The following is a 9,146-nucleotide window of genomic DNA, read 5'->3' as shown; positions in this document are numbered from 1 at the left end:
TAGCTGGGATTACAGGCACGCACCACCATGCCCAGCTAATGTTTTGTGTTTTTTTTTTTAGAGATCTTCATAGAATTTTTAAAAAGAGCCCAGCCCTGCATTTTTATAAGAATTTTGTGGTAAATACTCCTATTTTCAAAATGAATTTTTCTGCTCAAAGCTATTTAAACTAGACTCTAAAGCAATGTCTAAAGTAGATGTATTAGGAAATTTGGAGCTAGAATTAAAAATGCACTGTGGGCGATGGAAAATCCGCCGGGGAGTCTTGGCCAGCAAGAGGGTCCCAACCTGAAAGAGGGGGTGCACAGAAATAAAGAGAGACAGAATAGCTGGGGTCTGGAGGACTGAAAAGGCAACGCCTAAACGGCGAATTTATTTTTGTCCAGGGTCTCAATATATACCTTAAGATCAAAGGTGTTTACACAATCAACAATAAGAAGAATGGAAATTTACAAAATATAGGATCACGAAAACAATCTTAAGTATGACATTCAAGGATCATAAAAGTGGGCAGGTGGTATGCTTTATCTGTTTTTACCAAAACACACTTGTGAATAACAATACCCAAGAGTCACAAGCTAAGAAATAAAGTCATTATCTAGGGTTCAAGGTGGTCATGCGGATAAGGTAAAACTTCTTGAAAAGTAAAGTCGTAAAGGTCATGCAGAGGCCTAGTGGAGACACAATGTCTGACAAAACCACACGACCCTTGCCCAAGCAGCATTGTAGTCAGAAGTAGAAACCTTTGCAACATCAGTCATTTCTTAGTTCCTTCTTTCCCATAGCTCGACTGCCTCCAGCAGGAAACTGTGTTTTGGGCTCAAGCTCACCATCTGGTGAGGCCCACACATTAGGGGGCCTTACACGGGAGTGATCCCCACAATGCACATGACTGGATAAAACAAAAATGTGTGATTTTTCTTTTTTCCTTTGTGTGTGTGTGTGTGTGTGTGTTTTTTTTTTTTTTGAGAGAGTCTCACTCTGTTGCCCAGGCTGGAGTAGAGTGTAGTGGTGCAATCCCGGCTCACTGCAACCTCCGCCTCCTGGGTTCAAGCAATTCTCCTGCCTCAGCCTTCTGAGTAGCTGGGACTATAGGCATCCACCACCATGCCTGGCTAATTTTTGTATTGTTAGTAGAGATGGAGTTTCACCATATTGGCCAGGCTGATCTCAAACTCCTGACCTTGTGATCTGCTTGCCTCTGCCTCTGAAAGTGCTGGGGCCACCACACCCAGACAATTTTTCTAAATCTGATATACTAATTGCACACATACCTCCTTGATATTTGACTGTACATTATCTTTACTTGTATTTTTTTGAAAGCTTAGTGTTTTCCACATACTATTGGAGATTATAAATAAGATTGAACTAACGAGTGATCAAAATTATGTTCCTTATAAAATCTTGACTAACCATTTTGTTGAGCACCAAATGTGTGTCACTGTTTCTTTTGAAGTATTGGTGCATATAATTAGATCTGCAGAGTGGAAACTGATTCTGTACAAATTACCTGACCTGAAAGAGTTTTGCATCAAGGTCTGACATTTCATCTGAAGGGCATGGCTTCTTGTCCACTGTGTGAAGGTTATGAGTGCACTGTCTTGGATGAGTTTTTCTTGTTGCTGCATTGTAATAGTGAACACCTAAAACACTTCAAACAATAGCAATCATTTCTAATAAAATACTGACATTGTACAACAAGATAATCCATCAACACAGACTACAGAGAAGTACAAACTGATTATTTTCAAGACAATTTTGTATAACTTCAGGTTTTTGCTTAAAATTTACATTGTCCAAGAATCAAAAGCTACAAAGAATGTGGAGCAATAAGTCTCTTTGCACCCGCTTCTTGATTCACCCAATTTCACTCCCCAAAGCAGCCAGATTTAACAATTTCGTTTTTATTCTTCAGGAGATATTCTGATTTTTACAAATAAAATGAAAATAAATGAATATAAAATCCCTTTTCTCCCCTTTACACAAATGGTAACAAAATGTTTACATGGTTTTGCACTTTTTATTTAATCACTTAATATATATATTTGAACACAGTTCCCATATCAGCACATAGACAGTTTTCTTATTCATTCCAAGTATATAGAATTTCATTGTATGAATGCATCATAATTTATTTTAGTAGTTTTTATTGCCTTTTAGACTGTTATCTTTTGGTATTACAGCAAGAAATATGGTATAAAGAACCTTAGTCATAATGTCACCCATGTAAAAATATAATGTTAAGGTAAGTTTCTAGGTCAAAATTCTAAATTATATTAGGCATATTTAAAAATATCTACTATCTACTATTCCATAAGTAATGTTGCAAATGACATATCATTTGCATCTGCCTTTATCTTTTTATGTTTGTGGTTGAAACTCACATTTATATAAACAAATGTCAGATGTATTTCCTTTTCTATGATGTCTATGATTTTATTTTTTGTCATTTTCCCCTGTTGAGCTTCTTGTCTTTTCCTTGTTGTTTTATTGTGCTGGGGCATTAATTACAGCAGACCTAAAATCATCCTGAGCAGCGTTTTTAAAGCTCCCACATGGCACTGACCTCCAGACAAACCTGAAGCATACTGATTCATAGTGTAGATTTGTAATCACGAGTCTGAGAATTTTGAGGTCATATACTAGCTTGTTAGCATTGTTTATTTTTGACAATGTGATTGATGCTTTTCCCTGGTACAGTGAGATCCAGAAAGAACTCTCCTGCTGCGTCTGGTTTCCTAGCAGGAATATGCCTATGTGATCAGCAAAATGTAAAAATTCCCAACTGAGACTCTATTTTGACTCCCAGTGTTTCCTGATTCAAGCAAGAAATGAAGTCCTGAAAGGACACTTACTGAGTGAAGAACACATGACTGAGCCTGACTTCTCCAGACTGCTTCTTGTGACTTTGTCTGATGCATATCCTTTAATACTATTGCTAAACTGTATGCTTATCTTGTATTAAACTGTATTTTTAAGCACTGTCATTTATGTTCAATGAGTCTTTTTTAGCAACCAGCCCTGTTATCAGATACTGTTAGTGCACTTTTCCATTGATATTGGTGAAGTTAGAGTTTTGGATGATATGAGCTACCATTGCATATTCCCAGTTTGTCTTTTGACTTTGCTTGTGGTCATTTATTGCACAGAGATTCACGATTTTTTGGGTTATTTTTAGTAAAAGAATATTATATGTGAAATTGACAAGTATATTTTTACATTTACATTTTGATGTAGCCAAAATGTCTGTTGTTCTAAATTAAAAGATATGACTTCAACATTTTTCTCCCAAATGGCTAAATAGTTGTGTCATATTATTAAATAATTCCCCTCTTATCTTTTAATTGCTATCTTTAACTTACTATAAATTTCTAATAAACTATTTGGTATATTTTAGTGTTATTTATATTAAATCTATTTACTTAGTTATTCATATGTTATCACCACATGCCCTTAATCACTTTAGTTTTATAATTTACTTCGATATCTCATACTTTAATACTATTTTATGTTTTTCTTTTTTATTATTCTGGTTAGCTTATTAAGCCACTTTTTAAAAAATAAATTTTATTGTGAAGCATCAATTTCTATTTAGTATTTTTCTTAACATAGATATTGATATTCTTTATCCTGTTTGATAAAGAAATAGAAATTATCTTACAGAATTTCTTGAACTTCTGGCTTTATATTTTTAATAAACTTTGAACAAGTTTTATCCAAAGATCTTATAATATTCCTTTTCTCTAATTTTCTGCCTTCACCTTTGGATCATCTATTACACATATGCCAATCTTTCTCATGTATACTTTGTGTCTCTCACCCACTTTCTATACTTTGCCATCTTTTCACAACTCCTTTTTAAATTTCTGCTTTATCATCTATTTTACTAATTTAGCCTTCATCTGGATAGCTTTATTCAATTCTTTGAGGGGGAAGGAGGGTAGAGCAGTTCTTGGCTGCTGCAATTTGTTAAAGCTTTATCGAGGTATACAACTACATGCATAGTTTGATACATTTTCATGGATATGTTCATGAAGTAAATCATCTTCATAATCCAGATAATGAGCATATCCATCATGCAACCAGTTGTATGAGCTTATTTTAAAATTTTTTACCATCTTGCTCAGGATGGTCTTAAACTTCTGGGATCAAAGGATCCCAAATTTCTGGGATTACAGGAGTGAGCCACCACACTTGGCCTGTAACTTTCTTTTTATCTTCTTCCTAATGTCTTTTGCATAGTATGTGTTTTTTCTTTTATGAGGTCCACTAGTTTATCAACTTTTCCTCCCTTTTTTACATTTCTAACTTTTATTTTAAGTTCAGGGTTACATATGCAGGATATGCAGGTTTGTAACATAGGTAAACATGTGCCATCATGATTTGCTGCACAGATCATTCCATCACTTCTGTATTAAGCCCAGCATCCATCAGGTATTCTTCCTGATGCTCTCCCTCCTCTCACCTTCTACCCTCCAACAGGCCTAGTGTGTGTTGTTCCCCACAATGTGTCCATGTGTTCTCATCATTCAACTCCCACTTATAAGTGAGAACAGGTGGTATTTGGTTTTCTGTTCCTGAATTAGTTTGCTGAGGATAATGGCTTCCAGGTCTATCTGTGTCCTGGCACAGGACATGATCTTGTTCCTCTTTTTGGTTGCACGATATTCCATGGTGCGATATTTTCTTTATCCAGTCCATCATTGACGGGAATTTAGGTTAATTCCATATCTTTGCTATTGAGAATGGTGCTGCAATGAATGTATGTATACAGGTTTTTTTTTTAATAATAAAATGATTTATATTCCTTTGGGCATATGCCCAGTAATAGGATTGCTGGATTGAATAGTATTTCTGCCACTAGATCTTTGAGGAAATGCCACACTGTCCTCCATAATGGTTAAAATAATCTATCCTCTCACCAACAGCTTAAAAGCATTATTTTTCTCTGCAACCTTGCCAGCATCTGTTGCTTTTGGCTTTTTAATAATAGTCATTCTGACTGAAGTAAAATGGTATCTCAAGGTGGTTTTGATTTGCATTTCTGTAATGATCAGTGATGTTGAGCTTTTTTATATATATTTGCTGCCTGCATGTATGTCTTCTTTTTAGAAGTGTCTGTTCATGTCATTTGCCCATGTTTTAATGGGGTTCTTTGGGTTTTATTTTCTTGTAAATTTGTTTAAGTTCCTTATAGATGCTAGATATTAGATCCTTGTTAGATGAGTAGATTGCAAAATTTTATCCCATTCTGTAGGTTGTCTGTTTACTCTGCTGATAGTTTCTTTTGCTGTGCAGAAGCCCTTTAGTTTGATCTTATTTGTAAAATTTGTGCCTTTTCTTGCAATTGCTTTTGGCATCTTTGTCATGAAATCTTCTCCCCTGCCTATGTCCAGAATATTATTGCCTATGTTTTCTTCCAGGGTTTTTACAGGGTTTTACATTTAAATCTTTAATACGTCTTGAGTTGATTTTTGTATAAGTGCAAGGAAGGGGTACAATTTCAATTTTCTGTACATAGCTAATCGGTTCTCACAGTACCACTTATTAAACAGGAAATCTTACCCATTGCTTGTTTAGTAGGTTTGTCGACGATCAGATGGTTGTAAGTATGTGGTCTTATTTCTGGGCTCTCTACTCTGTTCCATTGGTCTATGTATCTGTTATTGTACCAGTAGCATGCTGTTTTGGTTGCTGTAGCCCTGTAGTATAGTTTGAAGTAGGGTAGAGTGATGCCTATAGCTTTGTTCCTTTTGCTTAGTGTTGGTTATTTGGGCTCATCTTTGGTTCCATATGAATTTTAAAATATTTTTTTCTAATTCTGTGAAGAATGTCAATGGCCAGTTAATGGGAATAGCACTGAATCTGTAAATTGCTTCAGGCAATGTGGTCATTTTTATGATATTGATTTTTCCTATCCATGATAGGAAGATATATTTCTTCGAGTAGATACCCAGTAATGGGTATATGAGCATAGAATGTTTTTACATTTGTTTGTGTCATCTCTGATTTCTCTGAGCCATGGCTTGTAGATCTCCTTGAAGGGGTACTTCACTTCCCTTGTTAGCTGTATTCCTAGATATTTTATTCTTCTTGTGGCAATTGTGAGTGGGAGTTCATCCCTGCTTTGCCTCCTGGCTTGCCTATAATTGATGTATAGGAATGGTAGCAATTTTTGCACATTCATTTTGTGTCCTGAGACTTTGCTGAAGTTGCTTATCGGCTTAAAAAGCTTTTAGGCTGAGATGATGGGGTTTTCTAGATACAGAATCACATCATCTGCAAACAGAGAAAGTTTGACTTCCTTTCTTTCTATTTGAATATCTTTCATTTCTTTCTCTTGACTGATTGCACTAGCCAGAACTTTTGATACTACATTGAATAGGAGCGGTAAGGGAGGGAATCCTTGTCTTGCGTCAATTTTTTCAAGTGGAATGCCCAGCTTTTGCCCATTCAGTATGATATTGGCTATGGATTTGACACAGATGGTTCTTATTATTTTGAGGCATGTACTTCATATCTAGTTTACTGAGGGCATTTAGCATGAAGACATATGGAATTTTCTCAAAAGCTCTTTCTCCATCTATTGCGATAATCATGTAGTTTTTGGCTTTAGTTCCATATATGTAATGAATCACATTTATTGATTTGTGTGTATTGAACCAAACTTGCATCCTGGGGATGAAGCCTACTTGATTCTGGTGGATAAGCTTTTTGATGTGCTGCTGTATTGGGTTTGCTTTTGTTGAGGACTTCTGCATCAGTGTTCATCAGGGATATTGGCATGAAGTTTTTTGTTTGTTTGGTTTTATCTCTGCCAGATTTTGGTACTGATGTAATGCTAGCCTCATGGGGTGAGTTGGGGAGGAGTCCCTCCTTTTTAATTACTTGAGATAGTTTTAGAAGGAATGGTGCCAGGTCTTCTTTGTTCCTTTGGTAGAATTCAATTGTGAATCTGTCTAGTCCCGCTTTTTTTTTTAATTGGCATGTTATCACTTCCTCAATCTCAGAAGTTATTCCGGGACTCAATTTCTTCCTAGTTGAATCTTGGGAGGGTGTATGCATCCATTTCTTCTAGATTGTCTAGTTTATGTGCATAGAGGTGATTTTTTCTCTGATGGTTATTTGTATTTCCCTGAGGACAGTGGTAATATCCCCCTTATCATTTCTGATTGTGTTTATTTGAATCTTCTCTTTTTTTTTTCTTTATTAGTCTAGTTAGTGGTCTATTTTATTAACTTTTCCAAAAGCCCAACTCCTGGATTAGTTGATGTTTTAAGGGTTTATTATGACTCTATGTCCTTCAGATTAGCTCTCATCTTAGTTCTTTTCTTTGGCAAGCATTGGGTTTTGTTTGCTCTTGGTTCTCTAGTTTTTTTAGTTGTGATATTAGGTTGTTAACTTTGGATGTTTCTAGCTTTCTGACGTGGGCATTCAGTGTTATAAATTTCCCTCTTAGCTCTGTTTCAGCTATGTCTCAGAGATTCTAGTACATTGTATATTTGTTCTCATTAGTTTCAAAGAGCTTCTTGATTTCTACCTTGACTTCATTATTTATCCAAGAATCATTCAGGAACAGGTTGTTCAATTTTATTTACTGATAGCCTAGAAGAAGATAAAGATTCAAGCATCTTTGAGTGTTATTGCACGAAGCTTTAAGAGTTACACCTATTTATTGAGCATGTATTACATACTTGGTATTCTGATCAATACTTTATATAATCATATTAAATGAGCTTCATAATTAACTTATGAGCAAGGTAATAATATTAAACCCATTTCAAAGATAAGAAAATAGAGTTTTAAAGACATTAAATTACTTATCTCAAGCCACATAGAGAGCAAGTTCTAAAATAGTGATAGTTCTCTAACTGTATTAAAGGCTACTTGTACAAGAATTATGTCATGGTGCTTGTAAAAACCCAGGTCTCTGTGTCTCCTCAGCATTCTGAGTAACATCAGCATTTATGTTTGAATATCTCTGTGTTTTAACCAGAGTCTCAGTTGAGGTGTTTGAGAACTATGTTCACAAATTGTATTCACTACTTAAAGAAGGGAAGCTATGGGAAAGAAATGCAATTTTTGCCTATTATCCTGTGAAAGGGTGCCTTTCCACATATTCTATAAGTACTTCGTGAGTTACTCAGCAAAAATCAAGCATAGAACTGTTAGGAAAATGCTAGATAAAGCATTTTTACTTGTCCTTCTGTCTAGTAGCCTCTGAAACTTGTTAAGCATTTATTCATCTTACAAACACCATGAGGAAAAATTTTCTTTTTCCTCTCCAGCACAAAAAATTACTACTGTTGAATCTAACCATAGGTAGACTTGGAATAGTAATTGTATTTGTGTAATGTTTTAATGATTGAATATTTTTCTCACAATCTTTTACAATGAGAAACAAATATCTCTTTGTTTCCTGTGAGCCAAGGTCTGGAGCCGGTGCTCGTAATAGAATAGTGAATGGGGAAGCCATAGTGTTTGCTTTCATGGAGTTTCTGGTACGGTTCATCCTCTAAAGACTTATTTTACATTGTAGAACTGTGAGGTATAAAACATAGGTGTTATTATTTCTATTTTAAATATGAGAAAAGGGAAGTTAAAGAGGCTATGAAACTGGTTTTTGATCGTAATTTAGTTAATTGACATCTAAATTATTCTACTGATTCTAAGTTTAATATTCTTTTGCTATCTTTCATGGTCTTTCAAACCTACATATTTTGTACAGATTTCAAACACAGGTATTTTGCACAACTTAAGTCAATTAAGCCCTAACCTATATTGCCCTATTTTAATTTTATATGCGTACATCTGAAGATGCAGTAAATTATACTATGTTTATGTAATTAGAAATGGAGGACGGCCGGGTGCGGTGGCTCACGCCTATAATCCCAGCACTTTGGGAGGCTCAGGCAGGTGGATCACGAGGTCAAGAGATCGAGACCATCCTGGTCAACGTGGTGAAACCCCGTCTCTACTAAAAATACAAAAATTAGCTGGGCATGGTGAAGCGTGCCTGTAATCCCAGCTACTTGGGAGGCTGAGGCAGGAGAATTGCTTGAAACCAGAAGGCGGAGGTTGCAGTGAGCCGAGATCGTGCCATTGCACTCCAGCCTGGGTAACAAGAGTTTCACTCTTGTTACCCA

The 9,146-nt window shown here is 35.7% G+C and overlaps 1 long non-coding RNA gene across 1 annotated transcript in view; it reads left to right on the top strand.

The window, feature by feature from the left end:
- Positions 1 to 2,987, top strand: part of LOC116534172 — a 9,701-nt gene extending 6,714 nt beyond the window's left edge. Inside the window, exon 2 of the long non-coding RNA XR_004261613.1 lies at positions 2,161 to 2,987. This is a non-coding gene — a long non-coding RNA (uncharacterized LOC116534172). The remainder of the gene's footprint in view (positions 1 to 2,160) is intronic.
- Positions 2,988 to 9,146: the final 6,159 nt, after the last annotated feature.

This window comes from Sapajus apella, unplaced genomic scaffold, assembly GCF_009761245.1.
Source record: "Sapajus apella isolate SASKATOON/1434 unplaced genomic scaffold, GSC_monkey_1.0 scaffold86, whole genome shotgun sequence".
Classification (NCBI taxonomy): Eukaryota; Metazoa; Chordata; class Mammalia; order Primates; family Cebidae; genus Sapajus; species Sapajus apella.
Note: the sequence above shows the minus strand (reverse complement) of the source record. Positions and strands in the feature narration are given on the sequence as shown.